Here is a 15,606-nt window from a genome sequence, read left to right on the forward strand (position 1 = left end):
AGAGAAGAAGCGGCTTAAGAACGTCTCACAAGTATTCGTTGGTATCTTTTAATAGTAATATCATTATTTATTTATTTAATTCCAGCGTATATCACGTCATAGGTCATTACTTACTAAGACTTACAATAAACTATAATTCTTTTTCCGTTATTTAGACCTGCGATCAGTCGTCAAGACTATAATCAGGTAAGTTGCAAGAGATTGAGGTTTGGCGAGGTGGAGCCACTGCCCCATCTCCCCTTTTAGTTATGTAGCACATCGGCTCTCTTGAGTCTTCTAATCGGATTTTGCTGCCAGACCATACTGGGTAGCGGGTTTGGGTGAGTTGTCAAACGAGCCTTATAGTTGATTGAGTATCGTTTTACTTCGTCAATTATGGTTGGGATTTCCAGATACTCATGGATTTCCGAGTTTCGAGCGTACCAAGGCGCTGATGAAAGTACCCTTAGTATACTGTTTTGAGCTCTCTGGAGGCACATAATGTTGGATTTGCTGGCTGTCGACCACAGTTGGATTCCTATACTATAATTATAGATAAAACGTGCGACTGCGAAAAACATCTCTAACGGAAATATAGCAAGATAGAAAAGGAAAGCGAATCTATTGTTACTGTAACCGATTTTTATTGACAAGTCATTAACAGTCAGCCACGCATGCAATTAGTTCATTAGGATTTTGGATATTAAACTAGCTAACCACAAGGTGACGCATACATTAACAAATCAAAATTTGTCATTCATTATCAAGCTGTTAGGTTGTCTATACGCTAGTGCATGCTAAGTGTAAGGTTAAGGTATTCTGCACTAAGATTAATATTATGTGCGGCCACTGGTCACGGCATTTTAACAGGCATCTTTTTAATATAGGTGTCACGGACAGCCCTCTATGCAGAGGTTGCCTGGGGGCAGAGGAAACAGCCGCTCACGTCCTGCTGGAATGCAGTGAGGTGGCAAACTACAGGGCGAAGCACCTGGGGTCACCAGGCGATCTTCGGGATGTCTTCCGAGACGTTAAGAAGTCGGGTGACTTCTTGGAGGAGCTTGGCTGGTTGGAGTAGCCTTATACCACCCTCGCACGCAAAATAGGCGCATATGACGTCGAGTTGCGGAAAGCGCCCGTATGAAAATGAAGAAGGTAATCTGCAGTTGAATAATAACATTTACTTCACATTTTTTTTAATTTTTTTAAGGATGTCTAAGAGTTATAATAAACGAGATGGTGCCCGCAAGTTTGCCTGCGTCGATTGCATAATAATTATGATTTCAATACCAACTCCGGCAAACGCGCGCCTCTGCAGCGCCTAGTACAATGAAATCTTTTCAGATATTGTCATATTAGGTATATCGGAATTACAATTAAAATAAGCAATTAATAGCACACTGGAACAGCATCCATTTAATTAATGTTATTAAATTAAATTTAAATCTCATTGTTATTAAATGAAGTATTCTCATTGGAGACTTATATACTGAGTGGCCGAGAAGTTGACGTCCAAAGCTAAAATTTGAATTTGCCTCATTTTATTGGCCAATGTTCTGGGAATATTTAAAAAATAGTTAGAAGCCATAGGCTCCCCATTTAATTTTATTTTTTGATACCTTGAACATTTTCATGAATTTAGCTGGAGCAGTTATCTTGAACTTACGACTCAATTCTAAACTAGTTCCGCATTGTCTAAACTATTCATAGTTTCTTATGTGGTTATTGCAACTGTAATTAATAATTATCAACAATAAAATTAACTAAAAGTGTTCAAAAAAATTAGAAAAAAGTCCTAAACCACAATTAGGTGAAAAAAGCGGATAAAAGGGGAAAAAATATATTATCTCCTAAACAACGCAAAATCGTAGAACATACATAGGGGTGATTCGGATACTCATCACCATGAGGCTTTCAAATTTTAGCTTTGGACGTGAACTTCTCGCCCACCCTGTATTATATCTAACCTCATAATAATATTGTAAGCAACATCTGTTTGTAATAATCTCTTGATTACTGCGTTATTAGAGTTTTCTTTTCTTTCTTGTAATGTAACACTTATATAATAACCCGTGTACATTGTCGTAGGTTATGCACTTAGTACTACATACGTTATTTCTTCCTCTAATTTAATCATCTAGTGTGTAATTGTTTTGTGTTCCAAATAAAATAAAATAAAAATAAAATAAAATTGAATCAACTTATTGCTAGAGAACAGATAAGAATGAAACACACACTAAATGTTATGGGGAGATTGCTACAATACATCAAATTGATTATCCGTTTCTGATAAAAGTTTGCACAAACAGAATAAAATTTGATAATATAGTGTTATTTGGCATTGTTTACATATCTACAACGTGTTTTAGTTGCTTTTTTAAAGGAATATTTAATGTACAGTCAAAACTACTGTACACCTTCCTTAAAAGCCCGCAACGCTCCTGTGATTCCTCTGTAGTTGGAAGAGAATATGGGCGGCTGTGATCACTTAACACCAAGTGACCCGTTCGCTTGTTTTCGATAAAAAAAGCAAAGTTGTTATGTATTAGAACTTAATTAATGTCTACAGCGTGCATAATCAATTTTGATATCCATTTCTATAGAGACCGTTACAAGACCATTTATAGCATAGAGTCTGTTATTGTCAGAATGTAAGCTATGAATTAAACTTAACTTACACTCACAACACACCAACGCGCACATACATCTTATTTCTTAGTATACATACTTCCTAGATATAATGCTTAGTAATTAGAATATGTTTTTTTATGAAAATAGGGGACCAGACTAGCAGGACGTTCAGCTGATGGTAATTGATACGCCCTACCCATTATAATGCAATGCCGCTTAGGATTCTTGAAAAACCCCAAAATTCTGAGCAGCGCTACAATTGCGCTCGTCACCTTGAGACAAGATGTTAAGTCTCACATGACCTGTAATTACACAAGCTACGGCGCCCTTCAGACCGAAACACAGTAATGTTTACACATTACTGCTTTACGGCAGAAATAGGCACCGTTGTGGTACCCTAGCTTGGTAATCTAGCCGGCTTCCTGTGCAAAGGAGCCTCCCACTGGTAGTGGAATATGTTTGATTGTCTGTAAATAATGTAATAAGTATTAATAAGCTATGGAAGAGCGGAGTAACACAGGCGCTAAAGTGCTTAAATGGAGGCTCCTATCATGAATATTGATTTTTGTACTTCATACAGATACTTGATAAAGAAAATAAACATTTTGTATCTTGTAATTAATGGAAATTATTAGTTGAAAATTAATAATTGAGTAGGTAACAAAAAAAGGTGGAAATACCGCGTGAGGATGTACATTTCATAGTTTGGAGGTACACCCGGTATAAAGTTTAAAAGAACTCTATTTTTTTATTGATAAACATTGACGTTAACATCTCCCAAAACAAGGTAAAGCGTGTGTTGTTGGTGCCATAATACAATTTATTTAATGTAACATACATACTTAAACGCACATATATTTTTTTCTACACACTTTTACACAAATTATCTTGCCCCAAACTAGGCAACAATGGGTACAACACAACGATATATATTTAATACAATATACTTACTTAAGCATACATAAATACATATAAACATCCATGACTCGGAAACAAACATCCGTATTCATCATGATGCACCTACCGGGATTCGAACCCGGGAATTTGAATTAGTAGTCAGGGTCACTAACCATTCGGCTACATCAGTTGTCAAAAATACATAATATATTCATCATTCTTACTCCTGTTCTATCACATTTATTATATTTAGAGTACCTTACATACTACATTATTTTTATAATAAAGTTGGCAGGCATTTAAGTGTTTAAATGTTTTTTTTCTTTTTTAAATTTAAGTGTTTATTGGAACTCCTACCCAGGCAGATGCTGAATGTAGCGAATAGCTAATAGTACTGGCTTACAGCTCAAGCTAAGAATAAGCCTTTTCTTTTGCCACACAGCATATTTACTTAAGATAAGATGAGGAATATATTATTAGGTATTTAGATTATAATTTTATGTATGTGGCATGGAATAAATTGATCTTATTCTTATTCTTATCGATCATATTAATGTTTGTACCTACCGGGATTCGAACCCGGGACCCCAAACAGAGTAGCCACGGTTGCTAACCAAGATGACAATGAAATTTTTAGTGGACTCTCCTACACCATAAATCTATCAAAATTCCTATGCTTGGGAGTAAGATCCGGATATTAATAACAAATTGTTACCTCATTGTAATAATTGGAATGACATGCAAACTAATTCAAACCTTCGTCGATTTGGAATTATTGTAAATAAATTATATTTATTTATGGCTAAGTATCGGTGTTTTACTCGGAAACAGGATATTATTAGCATTTATCATTTAGCCATGCTCCCAATAAATATCTGCTTCTTATTGTACGATAACTTCCATATTTTATCATACAAACAGTGGGAAGCTACGTGGGTACCACAACGGAGTGTTGCATGAAGCAGTAATGTGCATTATTATATTTCGGTCTGAAGAGCGCTGTAGCTAGTGAAATTACTAGGCAAATGAAACTTGACATCTGATTAGAATCAGCCTAGCGACACTCTCTAAGTATAATAAAATATCCCATGCTCGAATGAATACTTCTACTTGTACATTAATTTACATATTTTGTCATTCCCGATTCAAATTTATAATTTAACAATAACTTATTCTAGATGAGAGATTACGATAAGTAAGTCCTGAAGGAACATCAACAGAAAAACTTAAAGGATTAAATTTTGATGATGTTATGTATATTCATAAATACATTAAGGAGTTTTTCTAGAAACTGTGATAATCATAATGTTAACACGGGGAAAATAAATAAACTTAACTTGTTATGCCTACTTCTCGGTTAAGTCGAGTTAGTAAGTCTTTTGTTAGACGATGTAAATGTTTTATAACATGATCAACATCATTTTGAAACATGGTTACTATAGCATAAAATGACTTTCTTAATTATTTTAATTTCTTAATATATTGTAAAGAAATTCAAAAAGAGGGCCCGCTGAGTTCTGCTCCCGTTTTTCTCAGGTCTAAGGCATCCTATTTCGAATGGGTGGAAGTTTGTACGTTCAATAAGTTATTTTAAATCCTATTTAGTTTAAAAATATTTGAATTTGAATTCTTTCATCAAAATAGTTCACTTGTAATATTTTCGATAGTAACATCCTATTTATTTTTTAAGATGTGGGCACAAAAACAAGGTCCGCGTACAAGCCGATCTTTGTCGCAGATACACGACGTTAAGGAAAAGCCCAAAACCAATATGAATAATGCTGCCGCTTAAAAATTTTGTATACCATTTATATGAACCGACTAGAATGAAGAGATATGTCTAATGAAAGCCAAAAATTTTGAAAATTTGGAGATTATTTTAAAGGATAATTTTCTTTAGGAATTTATTATTGAATAAAATTTGAATAAAAAAGTACGAAAGTTTATGAGGAGGTACATAAAAATTATAATTTAAATGTTATCTAAAATACGGTAAAAAAAATAAAAAAGATGTTAACATACCAATATCTTAATTTATTAAAACATCCATCCCTCAGAAGTCAGAACATACCTCGTAAATCTAATTTGTGTAATTTTGGTATATTATCAAGGTGTCGAACAATTTTAGGATCATTTTCAGCACTGAAATGAGATGATATGGAATTGAAATATATTCTCCAATAGATTATAGGAATGTAATCTCAGTTTATCAACATATATTTAACTGTCTTATTGCTTAAATTGAAAGTTATTTTAAAAATTTAAAAGTGTAAACAACACACTTTTAATATTTGATGAGTTTCCTCAGTTACTCATAATATAAAATGATATAAAACAAAATTATAATTCTAATATGGTTGAGGTAGCACATATTAAAAAAAACACATGATTATTGAAGATTGATGGTGTTCGTGTAGGTGTAGTATCGATGACGAAGCGACACCTACGATCTGAGGGGTGCGACACCTACGATCTGAGTGGTGCGACACCTACTGAACCATAACACAATGTTTGTGTCTTGCTAGTCAATGGCTTGGCCTGTTGTTACTGCATGCCAACCGGAAGACAATATAGCATCCACCTGCGTCGCTAACGCGATGCTACGCGTTCGCGAGGCTAACGGAGCCAAGGGCAGCTGAGCGAGGTAGGGGTTCGTGTTAAGTTACTCCTGTAACGCAACACGCTCTGTTTGGTCCTGATTTAATACTAATCGGAAGCCCCCGTTTATCAAAATCTTATCATTTAATAAGAGCTGAAAGCTGGCCCTCGTTTAGCCCAGACCAGACAAGGCCTGCTCCTCTAAACGACACGACGACATCGTCTCGCATTATCTCTAGAAAAAGTAATGAGTAAACCCGGGTATTTTTATTGTATCACCTTATAAAGAACGTATAAATATTTTACGTTGAAGCTCTTCCGACCAGACGGAGGCTTGCAGAGGGAGGCTTCATTAGACAGGATGTTTTTTTTCACAACGGCACCTTTTTATGCTGTGAAGCAGTAATTTTTTCATGGAAAAGGGGGAACACACAAGCGTACCTGACAGGAGCCTTTTCGAAAGCTGTACTCACTTTTTTAAAGGTACCCATATCGTATCATTCTGGAAACCCCGCACAAAGAAGCTAATTTCTCAGCGTGGTTGTACGTGGAAGAAAGTTCCTTGAAAATCGGACTGTGGATGAAATCCAGTAGTGGGGATGATACCGTAATTTATGGCAAGTGGTGTGAAGGTTTGGCGGTAGAAATTAGGACAATTAACTCTTCGGAGTACTCCCCTTGATAAATGTGGTACAAGACAGGCTGTTGAGTGTTGTCGAAGAGTTTGCCCTGTGCTTCCTCAGGTCATAAAAGGCAGGCCCATGGGTGTCATAAGAGGCGACTTATGGCATTTACCAGTGGGAGGCTTCTTTGAACAGAATGCCGACTAGATTATGGTTACAACAAAAGCGTGCTGTGAAGCAGTAATGTGTAAGAATTATCATGTTTTGGACTCAAGGGCGCCGTAGCTAGTGAAATTACTGGGCACATGAGACATCTTATGTCCCAAGGTGACGAGCGCAATTGTAGTGCCACTACGAACATTGGGTTCAATCAAGCATCCTAAGCGGCTCTACTTTGTAATGGGCGTTTCACTTATTAAGAAGTAAACGTCTTAATCGTCTCGTCATTTTTCTTATTAAAAAAAACTATTAATGATGGCTTGGAACAGCGTCACTGAATTTTCAAATTCAAATATTTTTATTCAATAAAGGGTTCAAAATAACTTATTGAACGTTTCTTGCTACTTCTCAATAAAGTTCAACTTTTCCAAATTTCTGAAATCTGAAAGTTTAGCATTCAAAGAGCCACGTTTTTTGAAATAAATGATATTAATACATGATATTATCTTATAATGTTATAAGTTCGCTAAAGGTGACTCCGGTACTTATTCTAGAGAATCAAATAAAACTATAATGTGTTGACCTTCAGCAAATGTCACGATGCCTTTTGTCAATTTCGCTCTTAGCAACAGGTTTGCCATCTGGCAAATTCATGCAATTCGATGAATCAAGTATTCGATTAGCAAATAATCTAGAATCATGTTTTGTAGTAGCTATTACATTCGTAGTCTATTAGAATTATAATAAAAAAAAATGATATTTATTTATAATCTAGTAACAGACATAAATAGGTTTTTTAGAAGTAAAATTTAAAATCCACAACATTATTTATCCTCACCATCTAGATGTGTGGCGCCTCTACAGTGCAGTTTTCGAGGAACTTTCTTCCACATACAACCAAGCTGTGCAATGATCAATACGACATGGGTACCTTCAAAAAAAGGACGTACACTTTTTTTTTTTAAACAGCCGTGAACGCTCCTGTGATTCCTCTGGTATTGCAAGAGAATCTGAGCGGCGGTGATCACTTAACATCAGGTGACACGTACGCTAGTTTGTCCTCCCTGCCATAAAAAAAAATTCAGACGCGCCTTATAACGCATTAGAAGTTTACATTTTGGCTTTTTGGTCTCTTTTTATTTCCAAAACAAGCTCTTAAAGTATTCAAACATAAAAAATTACCTTTTTTATTGGGGGTTCATTGAAACTGGCTGTGCTATCAACTGTTGAGGAGCTTTCTCGTTAGAAGCAAACGAAAAGCTCAAAATCCAGCCATATAATAAAATACAAAACTTGGTAAACCTGTAAAGTTTTTTTATATAAGTTTACACCCTGCCTCAGGGGCAATCGCCTTATTAAGCTCAACAGAATTAAACTTAAATAGATAACGGCGGCCCTAATTGGGCACGGTCCTTATGCTACACATCTATTTAATATAGGAATAACTAAAAGCCCCTGTGCAGGTCTTGCATGTTGGCAGAGGAAACGGCTGCGCATTTACTTGTGCATTGTCCAGGTGTAGCAACTTATACGGCTCAACATCTTGGCATCCCAAACACACTCCTGGAAGTCTTTAGGAAGGAGATGAGGTTGCTGAGGTTTCCGGAGAAGTTGGTGTGGCAGACAGACATATTCCTGCACACGCAAAATAGGCGCACAGTCGTCGATTATGCCAGACTAATAATGACCGCCTGATAACTATCCATTAGTCGATTCGAGCCGACTTTATCCAAACAAGTGTCACAAAGCCGAGCGTGACAGATTGCGGGGACTGAGCGCATTGTCGGAGACCCAGTGCTCTGTGAACGGCTCGATCACTTGGCGTTGCATAGAGACGTCGCTGTATTGTGTGTCTTCTAACCGCATTTATCACGGGGAATGTAGTGGAGAGCTGTTTCACCTGATTCCTGCCACCGAATTCCACCTTCGCATGATACGCCACAAATTAGGATATCATCCCCACCATCCGGATGTATGGCGGTCCTCCACAGTGTGGTTTTCAAGGAGCGTTGCAGTGCTGGTGCAGTGTTTCTAGGACGATACTACATTGGTACCTTCAAAAAAAGCGCTACACGTTCCTTAAAGGCCGGCAACGCTCCTGTGATTCTGGTGTTGCAAGAGAATGTGGGCAGCTATGTATATAATAAGCTCGAATGACCTCCTTTTCCATATAGGAAAAAAAAAGATCAGTCTCATTCAATACCCATAAAAAACGCACCGCCGGCCGGCCGGACATTCCGTTACAAATCAATTTAAAGTATTTATGTCAAAATTTTAAAATTATAAAATAGTACAAACTCTGTCCACTGTTGATCGATTCAGCTTTATAACCTTGAAGTCTGCGCCAGCTTAAATCGTAAACAATTTTTTGTATCTAATTCACTGAATGTTATATTTATAATTAATAGACGTTATATATAGACTCCAACTGATTTAATGTCAGCCATTAGTAATTTTATGCGTGAAAGAGATAGGCTTACGAAAAATAGGCCCGATACACACGTAAACATAGTATTTGTCAGCGCAACTGTTGCATTTGTAATAGGAACGCTAAAGATTATCTATGCAATATAACTAGGTACATTAATATTTTTTCAAGACACTAAAATTGCTCATTTTTATTTTAATAACACCTAAATTTGTTGACCATGACCAATTTGTATTTAACTAAAATCTAAACCAACAATTACGCTATATATTTAAAATCTACCTACTTCTTAAATATCCGATTCGATGATAGAGTCCTCAGCCATCTCGGTACATAATTTTTAGTATGACAGTAGCCAATGGATGACTATGGGGCTAACTTAATGGTGGGTGAAAAACATCGATCTAATCCGGAAAAATTCAGAAATTGCGGTTATATCGTATTTGAGTACTGGGGATACTTACAAGATAATTGAATCTGAAAGACAAAAATAAACTCAAAACCCTGCTCGCTACATCCTTTGCAAATAATTATATAATATATATTTATATTTTCATAAGTGGCAAATCGAATCGGCAGCCCAATACTTAATAATATGGAGATATTTTTAATTTAACTATAATGAACTTCCTTCCTTAAAGGCCGGCAACACTCCTGTGATACCCCTGGTGTTGCAAAAGAATGTGGGTTGTGGTAATCACTTAATCCTAGGTCGTACGCTCATTCGTGCTCCTCTTCCATAAAAAAAATAACTGTGACTTCGCGGGTATTGCAACAAGCCCCAATTTATATACGAGGGCGGCACTGAAAATTTTGGGAATCAAGGAAGTGACACAACATTACTGTTTAAAAATGTATTTATTGCTTTTCGAAGTATTCTCCGCGAAATTTGCCACATTTTTTCATACGATGGAACCAATCATTGAAGCAACCATTCCATTCGGAAGTTGGGGTCTCCAAAATGGCCGTTTTGTAGGCGTCCACAGCTTCTTGAGGTGATGATAATCTCTAACCACGCAATTTATTCTTTATTTTAGGGAAAGTATAGAAGTCATTAGGGCTTAGGGGCTGTATGGTGGATGGTCTAATAATTCTATGTTTTCTTGCTCTAAAAACTCTTTTGTTCTGTGCGCGGTGTGATAACTCGAATTGTCGTGATGGAGGATGATGCGGCGGTTGCAGTTCTCTTTACGGAGTTCAGAAATGACCTGTGGCAAACAAATGCTAGCATACCATTCTGCATTAACCGTTCTTTGTCCCTCAAGAGGAATAGTCGCAACATGGCCGGTTTTGGAGACAAACGTGGCCACCATTTTTTTTTGCAACACTCCGTGAACGAACAATTTTTTTGGCTTTAACTCATTTTCGAACTCCCAAACTCGTGACTTGTTTTTTGTTTCGGGTTCGTACGCGTATATCCAGGATTCGTCACCTGATACGATGTTGTATACAGGATTTGAGGATCCTGCGTGGAATCTTTCGAGAGTCCTGACGCACCAAGTAAGGCGAGCCGCTATTTGCTCTTCACAGAGCAAATGCGGTATCCATCGGGAAAACAACTTCTTTACACCTAATTGTTCATGCAAGATTATTTGTATTTAACTCATGCCAATGTCTAAAGTTAGCTGAGTTTCGCGGTATGTCACATGTCGATCTTCCTCAATCAGCTTACGCACAGCATCAACGTTTTCTTTGGTGACTGCAGTTTTTGGACGACCTTGACGGGGATCATCACTGAGCTTGACACGTCCACGTTGAAATTCAGCAAACCAGCGATAAATTGTGGTTTTAGATGGGGCTTCATCACCAAATGCAGAAATCATCCGGTCAACGCACTGTTTTTGTGTTAAACCACTTCGAAAGTCATAATAAATGATCGCTCTAGAATTTTTTCGAATCAATTCCATTTTCTCAACGACTAAACAAGTTTGAAAAGACCTTGTGACAAAACCGAGAATCTTTTTTTAAATAAATGAAGAATGGTATTCGATTTTTAAAACCAAGGAGTTTTCAATTAAAAAGATTTTAATATGACAGGAACAGTGGAAATATTCCATTCCCGATACTTTTAGTGCAGCCTATGTGCTTATAAGTATTTTGTATTAATATAATAAAGTATCTGGTTTATATTTTGCTCTCAATCATCGTAATTTAATATTAACTACAAAATATTATAATACGGCGATAGTATGTGAAAGGCCTAAGTTAAATAAAGCATTTATTCGAATTTGTTACAACTAAAAACTAATATGCAACTTTTTGTGGTGACACTTAAATACCAAATATTATTGTACACTTTTAGTCTAGTTTGTTTTAGCTTTATATTGGTTTCTTCCGTATTCATGAGACAACAATATATTTATCAAACACACATTAGAAATAAAATTAATGTGACTCATTAAAATCTCAATTTTTTTTTTAATTAAATGAATGTTTACTCAGTAGGTACTTATAACAATATATTTGGAAATTGCCTACCTCCGTCTTTGGTGGGTAGGTAAATAAATAATTAAATAAATAAAATATAAAAATTATTTCAGTTCTTCTCAAAGACATTCAAGTATTCTCATTGATATAATATCTACCAATGAGATAAAATTCTTAAAAGCTTTGAAAACATAAAAATACCGGTTAAACATGTGTTGTTCTCGCACATAAATGTTTTCGTACTATTGAAAAAGATATAACAGTATAAATACTTTTGTAAGAGAAAAATTTTTTGAATGAGAAAACATCGCCCTACCCATAATAATGCAAGCAAAGAGGTACTATACCTCTTTGCTATACTGTTTGCTGTATTATTTTATAACAAGTAGGTCATTTAAGGAAATTACAAGAAATTGTTTGTCCTGCATCATATAAAATCTCTGTTGGCAAGTTTATCATATTACCCAGCTAAAAAGTGGTGTAACATTGCTGCAGATTTAATGAAATACAAAATAAATAACACCGATTGCGCTCGCCACTTTGATGGCCAAAAAGATATATTTATATTTTATACAAACGGTCGTACGTCATTATTGCGCATTTTTTTACTAACAGGTATCTTGTTCATTGTGTCTAGGTTTCTTTCGACTCAACAAATTCAGTAAAACACTCCAAATATCTATTTTTTGTACAAATTTTACATTTGAACATAGGCCGATCATAATGTACTCATAAATTGTAAAAGTAAAAAACAATGTGATAGAAACTTCACGCATGTAATGGAGATTCTTCACAACACATTTTGTTCACAAATTTGTAAGGATTAGTAATAAACAGGTATTTCCTTGAAGAAATTTTACGGAATTTCAGCACACTATTTTTCGTTTATTGTTATCGTTTTCTCTCGGTGGCGGTATGCGTTGAATGAAACAATATGCTTTTGACAATGTTCACCATCTATCGATGTTTGTTTAGCTGAGGTCGTCATCACTAGTTTTAGTACCGCAGTCTCTCGCCATGACCAACAGCGCCAAAATGGCGAATATCAAACAGGCACAAAAGCACTTTGACTCCAGTGCAGTGGTAAATAGTAGAGATTCATGTAAGATACCTACTCAATGGTTACCCTTCCAGTGAGAACTATTAAAACACCACATACAATAATTACATTAAGTAATAAGCAATGATAATACTATTAATTATATTATTATTCATATTTGAAGACCAGCCAATCATTAATTCATAATATGAATTTATGATTAGTAAAAGTGCCTATACGTCATATTGATTCAGGATAAATTATTATTTTGCACTATGTCTCTACTGATTTTTTTGACGTGGTATGATTAGTAAAAATGATTAGCTTTTTGATACTAGTAGTCTTGGTTATTTTGTAAGGGATGACAAAGGTTCACAGAGTAGAATATGATAGTAAATACTACGACACATAAATATTCAAGCGCCTATCAACAATGTTAAGCCAAATTGACATTAAACAATTTCACTGCATAATTTGAGTGGGTTAGTTAGTTGACAAAAAAGAGCTCTAGATTCTAAAGTGGAAATACGCATTTAAAAAAACATAATGTATAAAATATTTGGAGAGCTTACAGCATTATTTCTTCTGGATCACTGATTCAGAAACTGTAGAACTGATTCTGACTGACTAAATCATTTAATTAAAATAATTAATGTAACTTGTTATGTGTTTCCTAATTATTAAGGCAGCACCATAAGAAATTCCGTGCAGATTGTCGTAATCTTTTTAGTGTAAGTCACTGGCATTCGGTATTTAGGGTTCAATATCGGACATGTAGGGTCCATGTGTCAACTCGTGAAGGGGTGCTGCTTGTGGTGCCAGGTCGACCTGTTATAGCTAATTAATCATTGTATTTGTTGGATGCAATTACTAATTGTGACAGTAATCGCGACTATCATATTCACGAAGCATCCTTACTCAAACAATGAATTCAAGCTCTAAAGATTGATGCATCGAATATACGATAACTTATATTATTTAAACATGATTTATATATTGGATGCAGCACCTTACAAACTAATTTGTTATGTATATTATAACATCCACTGTATAATACTCTATTTGATAGTAAAGAGTGGCCATTCAGTTTCTTGTATGTTCTTCTCACGAGCTCAACGTTTTACGAACATATGTTAAATTCAGTACTTTAAAAGAAATATTTGTAGTGAAGATTCAAAAGCGCTTATTTTAATCCTAATTGAATAAAGTTTATTTGACTTAGACATGAAATAAAAGTTGTACGCTCTGTTCCCTTTTTTTTAATGAAAATAAGGGACGAGACGAGCAGGCCGTTCAGCTGATGATAATTGATACGCACTTCCCATTACAATGCAGTGCCGCTCAGGATTATTGAAAAAATCAAAAATTGCAGCACTACAATTGCTTTCGTCACCTTGAGACAAACGTTGTCAAGTTTCATTTGTCCAGTAATTTCACTAGCTCCGGCGCCCTTCAGACCGAAACACAGTAATGTTTACACATTACTATTCCATGGCAGAAATAGGCACCGTTGTGGTATCCATAATCTAGCCGGCATCCTGTTGAAAGAAGCCTCCCTTGCAGAACAATAACTAAAGTGTTTCAATTCTTTTATCGTGTGCCATTTGGTTGTCATCAGTGCCGAAAATAAAACTCGCCACTAACCTACCATAGGCATATATAACGTTCTTACAAAGTGCATTTAACAAGAAACTCTATTTCTCGTGTACGGGACTCCGTGAATGAACATCCCAGAGCGGTTAATACAACTTCATATCTTAGAAAAACTCTTTTAACTCCTAGGTTGCCCACATCAGACCAGTGGGAGGCTCCTTTGCACAGGATGCCGGCTAGATTATGGGTACCACAACGGCGCCTATTTCTGCCGTGAAGCAGTAATGCGTAAGCATTACTGTGTTTCGGTCTGAAGGGCGCCGTAGCTAGTGAAATTACTGGGCAAATGAGACTTAACACCTTGTCTCAAGGTGACGAGCGCAGTTGTAGTGCTGCTCAGAATTTTTGGGTTTTTTCAAGAATACTGAGCGGCACTGCATTGTAATGGGCAGGGCGCATCAATTACCACCAGCTGACGTCCTGTTCGTCTCGTCCCTTATTTTCATAAAAAAAAAAGATAACTGTACCTGCATTACCTTAAACTTTAAAAAGCGCAATTATGATGCCGTACAGAATTTTGAATTCAATGAAGAATCCTTAGTGGCATTTTATTGTAACAGACAGATAACAGACAAATAAAATAAAAAAAAAATAAAAAAAATAAAATAGAATGAACCTCTTGCCCCTCTCATCATTTATTATCATAAAAAGAAATCATCGTGTGGGTGTGACTAAAGCGCTCTTTTAACGCCTGCAATATATTGACAGCAAAAGTGTTCTTCTGAGCCACAAGGCTATTGTACTGTACAATTATAACTCTTTCTTCATTTAATAGTTTAATTTAAAGTCTTGTAGATTTCAGTGGGAGGCTCCTTTGCACGGGAAGCCGGCTAGATTATGGGTACCACTACGGCGCCTATTTCTGCCGTGAAGCAGTTATGTGTAAATATTACTTTGTTTCTGTCTGAAGGGCGCCGTAGCTAATGAAATTACTGGGCAAATGAGACTTAACACCTTATGTCTCAAGGTGACGAGCGCAATTGTAGTGCCGCTCAGAATTTTTGGGTTTTTCAAGAAGTAATGGGTAGGGCGTATCGTTTTCCATCAGCTGAACGTCCTACTCGTCTCGTCTATTTTCATAAAAAAAAACAGTACAGAACCCTTGTACTTTTATGAGAGATTATTGTGAGAAAAATTTAAAGAAATAAACATCTTGACTCTTGCCTTTTCCT

The sequence above is a fragment of the Leptidea sinapis genome, chromosome 43, assembly GCF_905404315.1.
Source record: "Leptidea sinapis chromosome 43, ilLepSina1.1, whole genome shotgun sequence".
Classification (NCBI taxonomy): domain Eukaryota; kingdom Metazoa; phylum Arthropoda; class Insecta; order Lepidoptera; family Pieridae; genus Leptidea; species Leptidea sinapis.